Here is an 18,396-nt window from a genome sequence, read left to right as displayed (position 1 = left end):
GGTACGGTAACTTAGCAAATCTTATTTATACAATTACAGTGTGAACGCGAGGCAGCATACATACAGAATGCTGATTTCTTACTGTGCATTTTTTAATTTTTTTTTTTTTTTTTTTCCCTAGAATCTAAATCCAAACTTATCGAAGAAGAAAGCCTGAAAGGGAAAGGGAAGGGAAGGGAAAAAAATATTCACTAAATGAAAACAGACATATAGTTTGTTAGTTTAAGTTGGGAGAAATAAATCTTGCTGCTTTAAGATAATGGATTCTCATTTTGTTTTGCATCTCTTCTAATAAAATCTGTTAAGGCTCTTGTCTGCTTTGGAACGTCTCACATAGTAGATGAGATGAAATTCATGCAAAAAAAGCAACTTCAGAGGGCATAGAGATTAAAGTAACATTTGGGAAGAATTGATTGGGTAGAAATTGGTGAGATTTTTTTTCTCTCAGGTGGCAGCAGATGAACATCTGTGGAGAAGCCAACAGAACCACAGAAGACACAGAAGTTTATCTGACGTAAAGTAAAAGAGCAATTCTGATGGGGAAATATAGAATGAGCATATGTCTGCTCCACATGGATACTAAACTTTGGATGACATTTTTCTTAAAAAAGAAAAACATCTTTTAATGTTTCCTCTTTTGCTGTGGACTATCTGCTACGCTGTTTGTAATAATTTGCGAATCATCCTTCAGGCACCACTTAACCTATCTAAATGCAAAAAAAAAAAAAAATCTGGAATACTATCAAAGCACATATCAAATAAAAAGAGCCATTCTGCTTCAGCAACAGCATAAGAGACCTGGTTTTTATTATGCATATGAAGTGTTTAATTTAAACTGTTAATGGTTAACCATGTCTGGCCTAGAGCAATGCAGATCTAGGAAAAAATATCCATAAATACCCCACTCTTCCCCTCCATCTCTCTAATTCTTTCTTCTCTACAGTCAAAGAGAGAGGGAAAAAAAAAAAAAAAAAAAAAAAGAAAACATGTAGACTGTTTATGTGAAATATCTTTTACCCAGAATGTACAGAGAAAGAAAGTAAGCTTTCAGCTCATACTGAAAGCGTAGTAGTCTACCTGTACTAAAATGCTTGGAAACCAGGAATAGCTCACAGTCAGCTAGAGGTTGTCAGGGAATCATGTACAAAGCATTTCTGAAAAAGGCATCTTAGAATTTTTAAGATGTCTAGGTGTCTAGCTGTGCACAGACGAATCCCAACCAAAGCATGGTGCCAACTCCATCTCCCATGTTAAGTGAATTTGCCTTTACTCAAAAGTGATTTTAATAAGTATTTTATTTAAAAGTATTTTATTAGTAAGTGGCACTAATAAAATCTACTTGTCATTCATAATGAATAAGTTTTTGCTAAGCAAATAACTGTTCCTATATTTAAAGTTTTCAATAAAATCTCTTGGAGGAAAAGGAATTCTGTCTTTCTCTCTCTCTCTTTTTTTTTTTTTTTTTTTTTTTTTTTTTTTTTTTTTAATTCTGCTTTAAAAAGTTTCCAGAAATGTTCTTGTGGACTTGACATTTGATCAGCTAGAAAGATGGGAAAATGCCAGCATAATATACCTACCATAGCAAATCAATTTTAAATTAAACTTTATAGAATCCAGACATTCTGTACCCTTCCATAATCAAACTAGCTTATATATAGTTCAAATAGAAGGCAAAAGTTCAACAGCTTCTTTGCCTAAAGCATTTATATTTTCCACTGAAAGCAACTCTTGTCCAAGGTTGTCTGTTTTTGACATACAGATTTTAAATTCCTGTCTGAGAACCAAGAAATTCTGAAAAGTGAAAATGAATTTCAGTGCCCAATCTCTTTTCCTCTAAGGAAGTGACAATATGTCCTAATAGATGTTAACAAACTGATAGAAAACAGAGAAAAAAATTATAATGTCTTGCTTAGCAACAGTTCTAGTAAAGTACAGCAGTTTTAGTCATACTTTACTCAGAACGTAATACTCTGAGAGTGTCTAATAATGGACACTAAAAATGATGCCAAGTAGTATCTAATAGTAAAAGGTATCCAAAATTACAATCTTGTAATTGAGCTTTCTTAGGGCTGAAAAGGTTTATTTCCACAATAGTCTCCTAGGAATTCAGCAATACTTCCCTGATGACAACTGCTGACTTCCTTTGTTTTTCTTTTAGCCCTGCCTTGATTTGGTTAGCTCTAGCTTTTAAATGGTAAATATGCATTTCTTTCTCTTCCTGTACACAGTTTGCTGTGATGAAATCTAGTTTATCAAATAATCTACATTAGCTTTTGCTGTTAATATGTAGGGAAAATACAGTTTCTCATACCAAAGTGGTATGCATATTGCATTGAATGCAAACTTAGGCATTCACATCACGTAGCAGCCATAACTAATCATTAATTTCTTTTCTCTCTGTTGCCAAGAACTTTTGGATTACTACACAAAATCAAATAATACCTAAGTCAGACTGTCCCGAATCAAGTAGCAGCATAATAATGGACTAACTGTTTTATATCACTTTGTTTTTTAATCAGCCCAAGTTACCACGCTGCAATGAAATTACTGTGGTTTATGGGACCAGAACCAGAAGTCAGTAAGAGATGAAAGTGGACCTAACACAATTTACCTGTCCCTTAAAACTGTGCCCCATTCTAAAAACAAAACTTAATTATATCAGTTGTCTTTTAAAAAATACCATATCTATTATTTTTAAAGGAAATCTATAACTTAGTTTCTAGAACCTCTTTGTTCATATAGATTTCACACGCCACTCCAACTACAAGTTGTACAGATCCAACAAATGTGGAATGGGGTAGAAGACCAGGGAAATGGTCTTACGCTGGATTCTTAGTACTGGTTCGGGCTGAAAGCTGAAGATTTGAGAAGTTGTTGAGTTAAATTGTAAGACTTTCACTTTTAATAAAGCTATATACGAAATATTATTATTATTATTATTTTTAGGAAATTATTTTAATTATTATTATTATTATTTTTTTAATAGGAAAAGGTTAAGTAATAAAGTACTAGGATGTTATAGCAGGCTGAACAGTTAACACAATTTAAGTGCACTGTCCTTGTACTTCCAGTAGATGGCAGGTACAGTACTTAAAACTTTTTAAAACTCAACAAAACTCTATTTTCTTAATTTCTTTTATTTTCTTAAAAACAATAAGATGCTATTATCTGTGATTTTTTTAATAATAATATATTATTTCGATATGCATGCATTTTTACACTTAAGAAATTTAAAGAAAACATACAAAGATGAAAAGAATGTTTAATAGAAACATATTAAAAACTAAAAATAAATTATAAAGTAATAGGAAAAGAAAGAACACACTGAACAACACTCCCAGAGAACTGGAATGATCAGGAAAAATATTCAACATAAAACAGAAATCACAAATGATAAAAATAAAATAGAAATTTAAAATAAGAAACGTATTTTTTTCCATAAATCTGTCTTCTTTCTAAGGCAAGCGATATATATATATATTTTCCATAAAGAAACTTTCAATTTTCTGTTACATTTCACTGAAAAATTAAGAACCATGTAATGACGGTGAATCATTTACAAATTCAGAGCTTACAGCAGTAAAGCTGTCAATGAAACTGAGCTCAAACCCCTGGGCATATTCAAGAAATTCTGAACTTGTTCAGAATAGAATATATATATATATATATGTAAATTTTAATTTCAGTCATGGGTGAAAGTTTAATACAAAAAATGACAATTTCACGCAGTGACAATATCTGAGACAGGTGTTTTGAAGGAAATCATTAACATCACACAGGAACTGCCATGTACAATCACCATCTAAATACAATGGTTCGGGCAGTTTTCCACGGTCATCATCTTGAAACCTTGTCTTCTGTGCTTTCCATCCCATGCCTTATGCCAGCTTCTGCAGAAAACAAATTAGCACCTGCTTTCTAGTTGGTGTCCCTAGACATGCACTATACAGTTGTACAGTATTGAATTACGTTGGTAGAGTCATCCCACAGGCATGTTCACTGTTCTTGTTTTTTTTTCTACTCAAACTCACGATACAAATGCTAATTACAGAATCACAGAATCACAGAATTTCTAGGTTGGAAGAGACCTCAAGATCATCCAGTCCAACCTCTGACCTAACGCTAACAGTCCCCACTAAACCATATCCCTAAGCTCTACATCTAAACGTCTTTTGAAGACTTCCAGGGATGGTGACTCCACCACTTCCCTGGGCAGCCTGTTCCAATGTCTAACAACCCTTTCAGTAAAGAAGTTCTTCCTAACATCTAACCTAAAACTCCCCTGGTGCAACTTTAGCCCATTCCCCCTCGTCCTGTCACCAGGCACGTGGGAGAACAGACCAACCCCCACCTCGCTACAGCCTCCTTTAAGGTACTTATAGAGAGTGATAAGGTCGCCCCTGAGCCTCCTCTTCTCCAGGCTGAACAAGCCCAGCTCCCTCAGCCGCTCCTCGTAAGACTTGTTCTCCAGACCCCTCACCAGCTTCGTCGCCCTTCTCTGCACCCACTCAAGCACCTCGATGTCCTTCTTGTAGTGAGGGGCCCAAAACTGAACACAGTACTCGAGGTGCGGCCTCACCAGAGCCGAGTACAGGGGGAAGATGACCTCCCTAGCCCTGCTGGTCACACTGTTCCTGATACAAGCCAGGATGCCGTTGGCCTTCTTGTCCACCTGAGCACACTGCTGGCTCATATTCAGCCGACTATCCACCATCACTCCCAGGTCCTTCTCTGCCTGGCAGCTCTCCAACCATTCCTCTCCCAGCCTGTAGCTCTGCTTGGGGTTATTGCGCCCCAGGTGCAGGACCCGGCACTTGGCCTTGTTGAACTTCATGCAGTTGACCTCAGCCCATTGGTCCAGCCTATCCAGATCCTCCTGCAGAGCTTTCCTACCCTCAAGCAGATCGACACACGCACCTAACTTGGTGTCATCTGCGAACTTACTGAGGGTGCACTCGATGCCCTCGTCCAGATCATCGATGAAGATATTAAAGAGGACCGGCCCCAGCACCGAGCCCTGGGGGACGCCACTAGTGACTGGCCTCCAACTGGACTTGACTCCATTCACCACGACTCTTTGGGCCCGGCTATCCAGCCAGTTTCTAACCCAACGAAGCGTGCGCCAGTCCAAGCCAAGAGCAGCCAGTTTCTTGAGGAGAATGCTGTGGGAGACGGTGTCAAAAGCCTTGCTGAAGACAAGGTAGACCACATCCACAGCCTTTCCCTCGTCCACCCAGCGCGTCACTTTGTCATAGAAGGAGATCAGGTTCGTCAAGCAGGATCTGCCTTTCATAAACCCATGCTGACTGGGCCTGATCGCCTGCTTGCCCTGCAAATGCTGCGTGATGACTCTCAGGAGGATCTGCTCCACTCATAATTATTCCACTCATTTCCTGGCTTGCAGCTCATATCCCTCCAACGACCTCTCATTAAATTCCAGATGGTTTATCTTTGTCCTTAGGTAACATTTATGTCCTTTAACCAGTATTGGTGTTAATCAGTTTTCCTTTTTTGTTTTCTTTCCTTCTCCTTTCCTCATCTCCCTGGCTTCTCATGTCAATCTACCTGGCAGACTATTTTGCTGCTTGCTCCACATTCCACGTCAGGTCAAATCTTTCTCTGCAGCTCCTGGGCATATACATGTACAATAGTGGAGGGCCACTGATTTTCCCTGCAAACTTTTATCCTGTTCCAATCTTTTTTATGCATTCAGTTTTGTTTGTTTGTTTGTTTTACCAGCATTTCATTGTCCGTCTTCAACAGTTCAGTTTAGACACCTGACTCCTTCTACCTTCTCCTAGGCTTGCGTGCTATGATCAGTCATTCCCCAGTTCTTCACCCCCAGTTCTAAGACGCTGGCCTTGAATGAGATACCTTCCTTTTTATGTTGTGCAGAAACCACAAAACGAAATATTATCTCACATCACAAAAAAAGACTGACAAATGATTATGAATACTTTTTCAGTCTAGTGCCTAATATTGGCTCTCTCTCAATGGAGAAGCTCCTGTGAGGAAGCCTCACTTTTGTCACATACTCTACAGTTTGCCTGCTGTGTCCCACGGTGAAGATGGCAAAAGAGTAAACTTGTCTGAAATAAGAGGTGCAAGAAATGCAAACAGTGATGGAATCAACACTGAAAATTATGAAGCACCTACTGAGCATGTACAAACTGCATTCTGAAGGTCTGTTACTTAAACAAATTTTGGCATTTTAAGGCAATGGGAAGACTTCCATATGAAAAAAAAAAAGCTGTCAAACCTAATTTGTGAATATATGATTTGTAGTTTTTTGAGGAAAAGAGCAAGGAAGTTTTTTACATTATAATATATTTCTCTCGTTTCATTACTAGAAGTTATACAATTAGTTTTGGCTAAATTAAAAAATAAAATAAAATTGTACAAAATTCTCATGCAAGTGCCAAACATGAAGGATATCAAACAAATGGATAAATTAAATAAAGTAGTAAACAAGAGAAAATAGAAAAATAACCTGAAAAAAAAAAAAAAAAAAAAAACAGGAAATTTTAATAAGAGGTGGTGATACCAGCTCTGCACTTCACTGTGTTCATACAAAGCACTTGTGGTAACAATAGCTACACATAAAAAATTTTTTTCATACCTTTTCCAGTGTTTTGTCTGTACTCTGCCCATTTCCATTGTTAGCAGGTGGTATTACCTTGCTTTGGCCACTGCACTCAGTACAAGTTGGCTCATGAGCGCTGGTTTGGTCTGAGTAGGAAGTGGAATTTCTTGTGAGGCCAACTATTTATTTAATGCAATCTTATTTATTTATCAAGAGAGTAAAAAAATCTCTTTTCAAACAGAGGAAGAATAAAATAGGAGATACCTGCACATGTTGCCATGCCTCAGTTAGCAACCAGAACAAAAAGCTGCTCACAAGAATCTATTTATTTATTTATTTATTTTATTTATTTATTTGTTCCTTGGGGATCATGTTCCAAGTGTTACTGTTTTTTGTTTTTGTTTTTTGAATTCTGCAGCATTTCATTCTTTGTAGTATTTTTTTTTGCTGTTTTCCTCTCAAACACTTGCAATACAATCTCTTAATTCATCCACCTTTAGACACATTTTTATTAAAAATGTTGAGAGGTTTCCTACAGTTATAAGCCTCCTATAAAAAAAGAGACAGTAATTATAGGTAACCTGAACTATTTAAAGTCTTTTGCCTGTAGTCAATTTCACTGTAGAAATAAGGACGGTGTCACTAATATTTAGGGATTTTTAACTGTGGAACTTCTTTGGACTAAAAAGTTGAGTTTGCATACGTTACATACATGTTATGCAAGACAGGCAAATAGCACCATAAAAATGTGAAAAGGATGACTATATTTTAGGATAATAAAGAATGGTTAATGCTGATGAATAGTCATCTTTCATTACCACTGAGTAGCACTATTAACTTCAGCCATCCTCCATATTTTTGGTCACTTCTTTTCACATGGGAAAAATAATCTTTCCCTGAGAATACAGAAAAAAGGTAAGCTATGAAAGACTAAAGGAATTCAGGAAGTAGGCCAAAATAAACAATATTCACTACTTAGCGTTATTGCAAGACTTTGTCAGCCTGATTCAGTCCAGAGTCCTGAATCTATTCCCTGTGAATATATTCCTGTTAAAAAAAAAAGACAGGGAAGAGAGAATGGAGTTGTAACATGGCACTCTGTAGTCAGTTTATTTCATAAGTGTTGAAGGCTGGTTGAGAAAGTGGAAGATTTCTGAAGCTCTTGTCACATGCTCCAAATATGTCAAACCAATCTAGTACTAAAACTCTGAATGTGTATTTAGGGACAACGCTACACAACAATAACTTTTTTTACACCTTTCCTGCAGCATTGTAGCAGTGACTGTATCACAAATATTCTGATTTTATTTGCTACAATCTACTGGGGAGCATTCTTGAGGAATTAATTTCCATAGCAGATTTTTATTTAGTTTTACATTGCCACTCAGCAGGACCACTACAGAGAAAAAAAAAAATCCTAGAAAGCAAATCCTAAAAATATGCCACTGATATATAAAGCAGCAGGCCTCAAAAAGGATTCATAGTAATATATGACACAGATTGATGCAAAAGAGATGAACAAGGGTATCTGACTTCAAGAGAATATTGAATATCCTGTGTACTTTGTGTTCAGTGTAAATATCTTGTTATGCAGAATAATCAGTAAAAAAAAAAAAAATCAGATGAAATTATTTAAATATCATTATACTAATACAAAGTACCTGAAAACTGGAAAAAAAAAATCAAATAGAAAACATGTTTCTTGTGTACCTTCTACAGACTGCACTGGAAAATTGTCCTGTATTATAAACAGCCTAGGCAGAAAAACAACAACAACAAAACAGATCCAAACCCCAAATTTCCCCAAATCATGGTTGTCAGGGTTTTGACTCGGTTTACTTAGAAGCTGTACAAACAGATATACTGCCTTCTTGCCTCTGGCATACTCAGTTCATTCTTGTTTCATCACCTGTTCTGTCAGCAGAGAATAGTAACTTTTATCTTTTTCCTCCAGACAAGATCAGCTTTAACCAAAACGCTACGAGATGCGGAATACGTGCACGGGGAGCGAGGCCTGGCCTGCTCAGCTTTCCTCCTCGCTCAACGACAAACACAGGCAGGGAATGTTCCCACCTCTGGGGCTCTCGAGTGGCCCAGGCCTTCTTGTTTACTTGTACATGTCAAAAGCAAGTTTCCTGTTCTCTAGAGGTTTAGTCCAAAAATCTAATCACCAACACATGCATGGAAGTGGGATCCATTAGTCTTAGGAAATTAAGTCACTGAACTATGAGGGGAAAAAAGCTTGAAGTAGACATTTATTGGAATTTTCAGTATCATTATTTGAAATACAGCAGCCCTCTCTCACTGAACTTGAGAGTGTGGCTGGACTAGCACAATCATTTTGAAAATACTATCAAAACTTTTTAAAAGCCTTGCTACTGGCACAAATTCCTACAATAATTAAAGTTGCATATAGATCTGGAGAACATATTTATTTCAGAGTCCCTGCGTAGACAATGGAGAGAGACAAGCAGCTCTGGACAGTGATTCAGATCATACAGCAAGCACAGGTGCATATCCCTCACCACTGAGTAGTTCTTAGGGAACCTCAAATACTTCTTTTATAGGAGCCTCTACTCCTATAAATACTTCAGGCTTTAAGACACATGGAACACATCTGGATCTAAAGGACAACAGGATCTCTAGTTGCACATACACAAAAATTCAGGGAGCATTCATGTGTTCCAGATAAAGGATTTTTGATGACTTTTCTATAGTCCTGCAACAGAGAAGGAACACCAAAACAAAACAAACTAGCTTAATGTGCAATAACATGGATTTTATTAACCCAATTGTTCCTGAAGTTACTGTTAATCTTTCTTACAACACAGAAAATTCTAAAAAGAAGACTAAATTTTAAATTAATTGCTTTTAAAATAAAGGAAAAAAGAGTATGTCTCTTGTTACATCATCTTGTTACAACCTTATTGTCTAATAGGTTGCATGTAGGTCATAGTACTCTGACATAAACCTGGAATTCAGGTTTTGCAAATAAATTTATCTATTATTTTTTCTTCACCTCACTGTGACTAATTTAATTCACATTTTTTTTCCAGGATAGTTATATCATGTCTTGTTTTAAATTAAGCTAATTCTTGAAATAAAGCATTCTATCAAATTCTACTCTTTCTATTAGAATCTTGGCTGTGAGAGGCAGGCTGAGCTGTGACATAGTTGAATATTTCTAATACGATATGTGAATCAATATTTTAATGCTGATATTTTAATTAGCTGCCAGAACTGGGCCAGATCACAGTTCATATCCTGTTTTGGTCAGGTCATATACAGGAAGAATAAAAAAGTCCCCAGCCTGTTAATTAATAAAGAGTGATAAAGAACTAAGTGTGCCAATGGCCTGTTCTCAAACAGATGACTGACTGGCCTTCATTATCATGTCTGCTTATTCCTAAACACCACTGCTTTCCCCAAGACAAAACTATACCAGCATTATGAAGGTTTTTGATGTAATGCAACCTTTGTATCAGACTTTAATCAGGAATCATGGTGGATCTTCCTGTTTTTCTGTATCTCTAACATTTAACTCACTACAAATCAAGCAGTGACTCTAAAGGAGGATAAATTGCCAGATAAATGCTACCCTGAGTACCTTGATCTTTGCAATATATCTGAGATTGAAAAAAGACCAATTGCATACCGAAAAAAGGTTTTAGAATTTTTTTAGTATCAAAAGTAAAGCTGTACAATGTTCATAAGTACAAGAAATTCATTAAAGAATCAACATGTTGGTATAAAACCTGCCATTTTCAAATGTTAAATATTTACAAGACCTCAAAGCCCTTATTTCTTATTCATTCAGAAAAATAAACTGAAATTTTTGAAATTACTTTTTTTTTTCTTTGCAGAAAGCTTTCTATCAGTGGAAATGTCTTTAAGCAGATGACAGCTAACTCCAATCCATTCTTTAACCAAGATCACCCAGTGATTCTTTTCAAGTACTTGTTTTTACTTTTTACTTTGTTTTTACTTGTTTTAAATGATTGCTTATACAGATACTAAAATTTGCTATTTAAACCTCTTGCTTAGGTGTTATAATTGACATAAATCCTAATTGGATTAATTTATTGTAATTTTGTATTACATGAACTTCAACTGTGATTGTTGAAGTTTATTGATTTCCTCTGAAAATTTTTGTCATTAAAATACATAGCACCGAGGGAAAAAATCAGGATATGTAAGCATTGAGTGAAAATTTATTCATTTAAAGTTTAAAATATATTTTAGAAATATTTTTGAAATGCCTTTCAAATATTTAGGTAGAGCTTTCAAAGTTATAATACATTGAAGACAGACTTAAAAACAGTCATCAAATGCAAACAGCAAAACAATTTTGTAGACCCAGCAAGTGCTTTGAAAATACATTTTCAAAATATTATAAATCCCTGTCTCCCTTCTGCTAATAGCAATCTGTAGGATAATGTTCATGAATGTCCTGGGATTCCTATCCCTGCAAGTATGTGTTATTGTATTCCTGAAAGGAATAAGGGAAGCAGTCTCAGACAAGCAAAGTGGGCGCAGACCTTTGCCAGGAAACACTGCAGTTACAACAGCTGAACTTTCTCCCAGGCAGAATAAACATTTGACAAAGAGTCCTGGAGGAAATGTTGAACATCTATCTTCATGAATGGTATACAGGAGAAAAGATGTAAGTGATCTTATTTCAGGAAGCACTGTGCGAGTGTTAACTACAGAATTCAGAGCTTAATCCAGCTTCTTACCATATATTCAACATAAAGATTTAATTTAATCTAGTGTTAAGAATGAAAATTCAAATATGCCAGATTCAGGAAATTCAAAATGCAGGTTCTCACAGTGGCTGGCATTCAGTCCCTTTTTAGAGACGTAAAATTGTATTAGAACAATGCTGTGAGAATATGCCACTGTGATTACAACGGAGTTAAGTGACAGCTGCTGTGAAAAACACAAAATTCAGTTTCCTGACTTATGCACACTGTCCACATCTTCTTGATTTAACATAAATATTTGCAATGAATATAATATTTGGCATTCCATTCTGAACTGTTTTGGCTTTTGGAAAAACAGATGATTCTTCACTGGGAAGCATGTATGTAATCTAGTAACTACTGATACAGTTTAATGAAGTGCTGTATTCTAAATCTACTTCAAATCTTTAAATATACTGATAGTTGATATTTTCAGTTCATTACTTGTATGTTTTGTCTATTGCAAAATATCTAAAAAGGTAACATGCTCAAAACTTTACCTGATATCCCCTAGGAAAGAGGCATCAGTTGAAATCAGACAAAAAGCATTTTCTGACCATTTGTTCCCCTCTCTTCCCTCCACAGTCTCTGATGTGCATCTAGTATAGTTTTCTATCAGTAAGATTTTCATTTGTTCACTTTAAGATACAGTATTTCTGGTTAAAGAATCATGTGAAAATTATGAAACTTAACTGACTGTTCTAGCAAATACTAAGAAGGAAGAATACAATGAGGACCAGGTGCAAGGATCTACAAAGTATAAAGATTGATCACCCTAATATTAAAGATGTGACTCACTGGAGTGCTGATAAATGCAATTAACTATTTCCTAGACCATATCACCTGAGATTAGGTCAAAGTAATACAGACCGGCTGTTCCATGATCCCCTGACCCCAACTGTCATTGCTGCAATTAATATAGACCAGCCACACAAGACCACCTAGGATTTTAATGAGTCAAGCTCTACATAAATGCCTGCTCTTTTCTGCATCTGTGAGGACTTTCACTTCTCAGTGTCTTAAGAGAAGAATATATGAAATTCCATAAAAATATTATTTCATCAAATTTCTTCCAACAAATTAGATTTAGGAAAGACTTGGAACATAATTATCTGGATGTCTATAAAGAGCTCTCCACAATGATTTGTGTTCAAGTCTGAACTGAAAGAAGCACCTGGATTTTTCCACCAACATTTGTGTGCACGTGCACACACAGAGACATGCACAGTTTCATCCTCAGAGAAGAGCATACCTATTCTTTCTTGGCTGGAGGCAGGTGGGGGCAAGTGATGACTGAATTAATATGGTACCGGGGACACCTTAATTCAATTCCCTGCTCTATTAAATGTGTTCTGTAATTTATGAGAAACTGTCTCAACTGTAAAGCATAGTGTGCTGGTATGAAATAAACTTTAAATAAATTAATTTGTCCATGCAGCAGGCTGTGAAGTACAAAGATTATATTTGTACCGTTTTAAAGCAAGGCCACGCATCTTTGTTTTCACAAAGTATTGTGAATTACAGTTGTGCTTCATTCTGTGACCTTTAATAGTTCTGTTCTGTTCTACAAAGCTGTCAGTAAAAAAAATAATTAGAAAACAGTGAGGTATTCAGATAGCATGGGATGAACAATTAAAAAAAATCTAAAACACATTGCTACTCTGATATCTGCAGTGTAGGCAGAGAACATCCACTGACTTGTGTCCTTAGTAAAGATTTGCCTTCAAAGTAGGCCAGAAGAGCATAAAGAAAAGTGAATTTAAAAAAAAATAAAATTTATAAATGTTAAAATGTCCTTACTCTGAGCCATAATCACAATATGAAAACAGTGCGATGACGAGGGGACAAAAAATGTTTAAAAAAATGTGTAGCGTTTAAAAATGTGTAGTGTCTCATTAGTCAGGATCAGTGATATAGGAATAAACTAAGTCTTTCTTTGTGATGTATACCCCCAAATTGGTTACAGTTTGCCCTTTGAAACAAATAACATTTAATAAACGGTATTTTCTTGTGTCAATGCAACAGGCCCCTCTTGATCATAGCATCAACTCTCTGAAAGTGCAGCAGTGCTTCATTGTGTCTTTAGTATTAGAGAACTGTATTTACAGTCATGCACTTGTTGATTCAGGTGTACTATCAGTTCTCATCTGTTGGCTGGTGGTAGTTTTTTTTTCATTTTTTTTTTTAAGTCACTAAGGAGAATTTTTAAACCAAAATTTTTCAGAATCAAGTTAAAATTGAACAATGAAATGTAAGATCCTAAAGTGAAATGTATAGCAACCTTTTCTTCATCTCTAACATCTTCTTACATAGATGTGATTAAACTATCAAGTGACATTAGTCAGCCTGAAGACCATATTTTCTGATTGTCCATAGACATTCACACACTAAGTTCTAGCTCCTACAACCTGTGGAAAGGTAACTGCCTAATTCAGGGTGATATCCTCTAGAAGTAAGAATAGAGCAGCCTGGATCAGGAGCTAAAGCTTTGTCATTGCTTTTTCTGTATATATGCACCCCAGTATTCCACAGAATCTCACCAATCTCACCTTCTTTGCCTTATTTGATGAACCTCTAGGTGAAGATTGAAGTTATTTCAGCAACTGTTACATGAAGAACACAGAGCAAATTTGCCTTTGAGGATAGACTGCATACTCAAAATGGTACTCTTGCCTCGATTCACTTGGCAATGGCATCTCTGTAGCTTGGAGTATATTTTATAGCCTAGCAATGGCCGGTCTTATTCTGCTCTTCTCTGTCTCTGTGGTGCAGAGGCTGTGGATACCCTATCAACACTGGTACAAATATTAGGAAAAAGTGAAGGAAAGGAAGGAATGTAGGGGAGTGAATACAGCATACAGCTGGAGTTGGTCACTGATGAACACCAGAGGTTTGAGAGATGTGATGGCATCAGATACATGGCTGTGCACGACATTTTTCATCAATGCATGTTACAGCTGGTGAGTGTCACTTTAGGATTTCTCTTTCTGGAAAACATGTAGGTGTCATAAAATACTTCTCGAAATGTGGGTGACAAATGATTTATGTGACCCTTACAAAGCACCTCTTGGAATCAGATTCAGATTAAACTTTTTACTCTGTCTCACTTTAAGATTACTTCGAAAAATCTTCATTCTCTGAGACTCCTTTTTTGCATCCTTCACTCAAAGTTGTAATCCTCAAAGCATTGTCAACCCATATGATATTGTGCTATTTGTGCTCACAAAGAATCCAGTGAAACTCTTTGCTTCTCTTGCTACCCATACAAAGCAAATTAAAGGACTGGGCTCAACACTTGGAATATTAAAATACACATATTTATACATAGCATTTAAGAAACAAAATAGGCTATGGGTGGCTAGAAAGATATACATTTCCAATAGTTTGATGCAAACAAGACAATTTAAAATTGTCTAGTTTTCTTTACAAGTTCAGAAGTTAGTAGAAAATGGTTGATAAGATATAATTAAGAAATGAGATAATTAAGATATAATTAACAAATCTGCCTTATAGACCTGTAAAATAGAGCTTTCAGAGAGAAGTATATTATCCTATCTTTACAACATAGACCCAGAATGTTACCTGATATGCTGAACCTAATACTGTAGTGCAAAATATACATCTTTGAGAAAGTCATCCACCTGAGGTTGGAAGATAGCCACATATGAATCACTGAACTTTCTTTGAAACATTCCAAGAGACAAGATGAAAAAATGTACCTCTTTTCTTTGTTTAATTTCAAATTTCAGTTTTTTGTCATTTTGTTTTCCTAAAAATCATTTACTCTTAACAATATGTAGCATGATCAAGAGCAGATTACTTATAATTATGTTCTCCTGTTTGTCTATCTGTTTTTGTCTAATCTCACATTTTTATATTCTCTTATATCCCTGAAAAACATTATTCTAATGAAGTTATTTTTAAGATTCTCTTTGCATGCTTCATTGTGTCAAGATCCATTAAATTTAAGTAGAATCAAACACAGTTAATCTCTTTAAAATGTCTTCCTACTCTGTCTTACAATTTCCTTGTTTATATCACCAGGGATGACAAAGCTGCACATTGTACAGGGCTTCATGTTGAGATGTTTGTCTACTATGGCAAGGAAATGTTTCACTTCTTTTTTTCTGGGTTAAGACCAAATTGTAATTTAAATGAAAGGTATTTGCTTTTATTACTGAAAGAAATATGGAGCAATTAAGTATTTTTTTATGTGCAGGAAGTGATTGTAAATGAAAGGAGAGTACAGTTCTAATTGTTTGAAAACCCAACCTGCTGAAATGATGAGTTAAGGCTAAATTTTAAGATCCAAACATTTTCAAGTACAAAATTGTGACATGCAATTACTCCCAGTAATGAATAGGAAACCCTTTCCTCTCTTCTCCTTTCCTATGAATCTTCCCTCTCTTTATTTTTACCCTTCTCTCTCCCGCAGGCTCCTTGGGTTCCCCTGCACCATTCCCTTCCTTTAACCTCTGCCCTCTGGTGTAAAATACTAGGTTCCCCCCAATGCTATTCTTAGCTCTCACTTTTCAGTTTCATGCAGTGAAACCAAAGCAGCAGTGGTAACCAACTCCAATAAACATTAAAAGATCAATGGCAATTTAGGTAAGAAATCTATTGATCCCTGTTCCTATGGGATCCCTGTTCCTACTCTCTTATCTCATTAAATCATTACAAGTAGGGAAAACCACACAAAAGAATAGAGGAACACTGTTTATCAACTGTTTTATAGCTTTTGTCTCAATAATTCTACCCAGATATTACCGGTACCTGGCCATAGTCCTAGTATTCATGCAGCAATCATTACGTTAACTATAGTTTAATTTATTCAAATTACATTGTACACTAAATTTTGTGGATAAAAACAACAAACCACATAAAATTATGGTAATATTAGTTGCAGTGGGACTAACCAGTCTGACAAAGCTCAATTAGCATCTTTGTAAACACCAGAGCAGAAAGTCAGTAGTCATTTTTGAGTTATCTAGCTCCTAGATAAATTTCTATCTCAATTTTAAATTTGCCTATAAAACTGTACCCTTTCCATGCTATCAGACGTGGTTTAGATCATAAGTAAGAATCTGCCATCCTTGGCCACACTGCATGTCCTCTACTTTGACATGTCCCATAAGCATTGATGAGAACTGTTGATAGACAGCTGGCAGCTTATACCTCTTCCTTTGTACTCTATCTGTTCACAGAAATAGCATGACAACCATTCCTACAGGTCAACATCATGCACAAATTACAATGTACATACCTGATTCTGCAAGGACAGTACTTGCATTCCCAGTATCTGGGTTATTTACTGAACCGCCAGTGTCAGTGGAAATGACACAAAGGCCTGGACTGCAGCCACAAAAAATATTAGTGTTAAGTAACAATATAACAGGTTGCTGATGTGTAAAAGAACAAAGTTTGGTAAATTGGTTATGTTTGCATGTATTAATAAATGAACAGTACTTCAAGAACTTTGTTATAATAAAAAACACATTTAATTAAAATATGATACAACTGGTTTTCAATAACATACATATTTTCCTAACAGAATTATCAGTGCAGTTAAAAAGTAAATTATCAAAATACACCAAACATTATCCCCAGCTAAATTGTGAATATCATATAATCATTTTTGAAAAGGAAGCAGCTGTTATGTACTATTACAAAGTCTCACTCTCAGACCTAGAAATTTCAGGTCACTGCAGCCCAAAATGCTGTTGAACGATACATTGCAGTGACATCCAGAAGACTGCTTAGTGAAACAGTCAGTATTTTGTCACTATTTAAGTGACAAAAAAGTGTCCTTCACATAGAATGCACTGTTCAGAAATCATAGGAAGTAGTAATAAAAAAAATCTGAATAAAATCTATCTTGTGTCTTCATTTAAGGAACAATGGCAGTTTCAGTGTCCTCGGAACTGGAAGCATATCTCTGAGAGAGCAGTTTTACGCAGCAATGTCTGCTTTGTTCCAGAAGTACTGGGCTCCTAAGAACCAGCGAGCTAGTGAGGACAATTTGCACAAATATGCGCAAGCAAAGCCAATGTACTCATATTTATCTGAATGCATCAGTTATTCTATCATCGAGCCATAACAAACATCCTCAAGGAATACTCTGGGATAAATGGAGCCTGTTCTATCATGGAATCTTTCAAGTATGGTTAGGTCAGTTCGTATCATAGGGAAAAAAAGAAAAAGAAAACAGCAAAAAATCAGCACACTTTTTTGCTGAAGCAAAAGAAACAGAGTATGTGGAAGTTTGGCATGAGAGCTTTATACTGCAGTCTTTCAGACCCTATTTTAACATTAACTTACCTTGTATTTCCATGGTTAGTTTGCCCAGAGATAAGTTTGCATAGCCAGAAAACAGTGCTGTCTGCCGAAATCAGATAGATTTAACTTCTGTGTCCAAGATACTCCAAAATTCAAAAATCTGATTTTTTTTATGATACCTTAAAAAAAAAAAAAAATCTAAGCTGAATTGGCTTAGATCTTGAAAATTTGAGTTTTGATTTAAAGTATTTTAAATGTTTTTTCCTAATTATCTAAAACATTTAGCAGAAAGACATGGAGGATAATACTTCAAGATTTTCCTTTTAGAAATGCTGAAGCAATTTCACCAATTGGAAACATTTTTTTTTTTATAAAAAAGCAACTCAACCAAACAACCAAGCCTAAATGAAAATTAATTTGAGAGATTTACCGACAATTTTCACATCAACCATACAGATCTTAAAATGCTATAATCTTCTCTTGGAAATAAATGGCTTATCAGAAGGTTCTAGTTCTACAGCTAACTTCTGCTTCTTCTCATCCAATGAATACCCATGAGCTTATTTATAAAACCATTTTGGCCACTATTTCAGGTATCAGCTCTATGTATCAGTTCAGCCCCTAACATGATAATGATCCCAGATCCAGTGACATTTGCCTTTCCAACTCTCATGTCTTTTTATCTTCCATCACAGTCTCCACACTTCTTCCCAAATTTCATGTCATTGTATGTAGCAGTCTGTTTTTCTCTCTCTTCCTTGGTTGGATAATAGCACCCAAAGAGTATGATTGTGT

The 18,396-nt window shown here is 35.7% G+C and overlaps 1 long non-coding RNA gene across 1 annotated transcript in view; it reads right to left on the bottom strand.

Moving 5' to 3' along the window:
- Positions 1-18,044, bottom strand: part of LOC309878346 — a 44,185-nt gene extending 26,141 nt beyond the window's left edge. Inside the window, exons 1-2 of the long non-coding RNA XR_014317523.1 lie at positions 17,644-18,044; positions 16,589-16,677 (exon numbers count right to left, since the gene is read on the bottom strand). This is a non-coding gene — a long non-coding RNA (uncharacterized lncRNA). The remainder of the gene's footprint in view (positions 1-16,588; positions 16,678-17,643) is intronic.
- Positions 18,045-18,396: the final 352 nt, after the last annotated feature.

This window comes from Aythya marila (assembly GCF_965140915.1).
Source record: "Aythya marila genome assembly, chromosome: 5".
Lineage (NCBI taxonomy): Eukaryota > Metazoa > Chordata > Aves > Anseriformes > Anatidae > Aythya > Aythya marila.
This window is presented reverse-complemented; position numbering and strand designations above follow the sequence as displayed.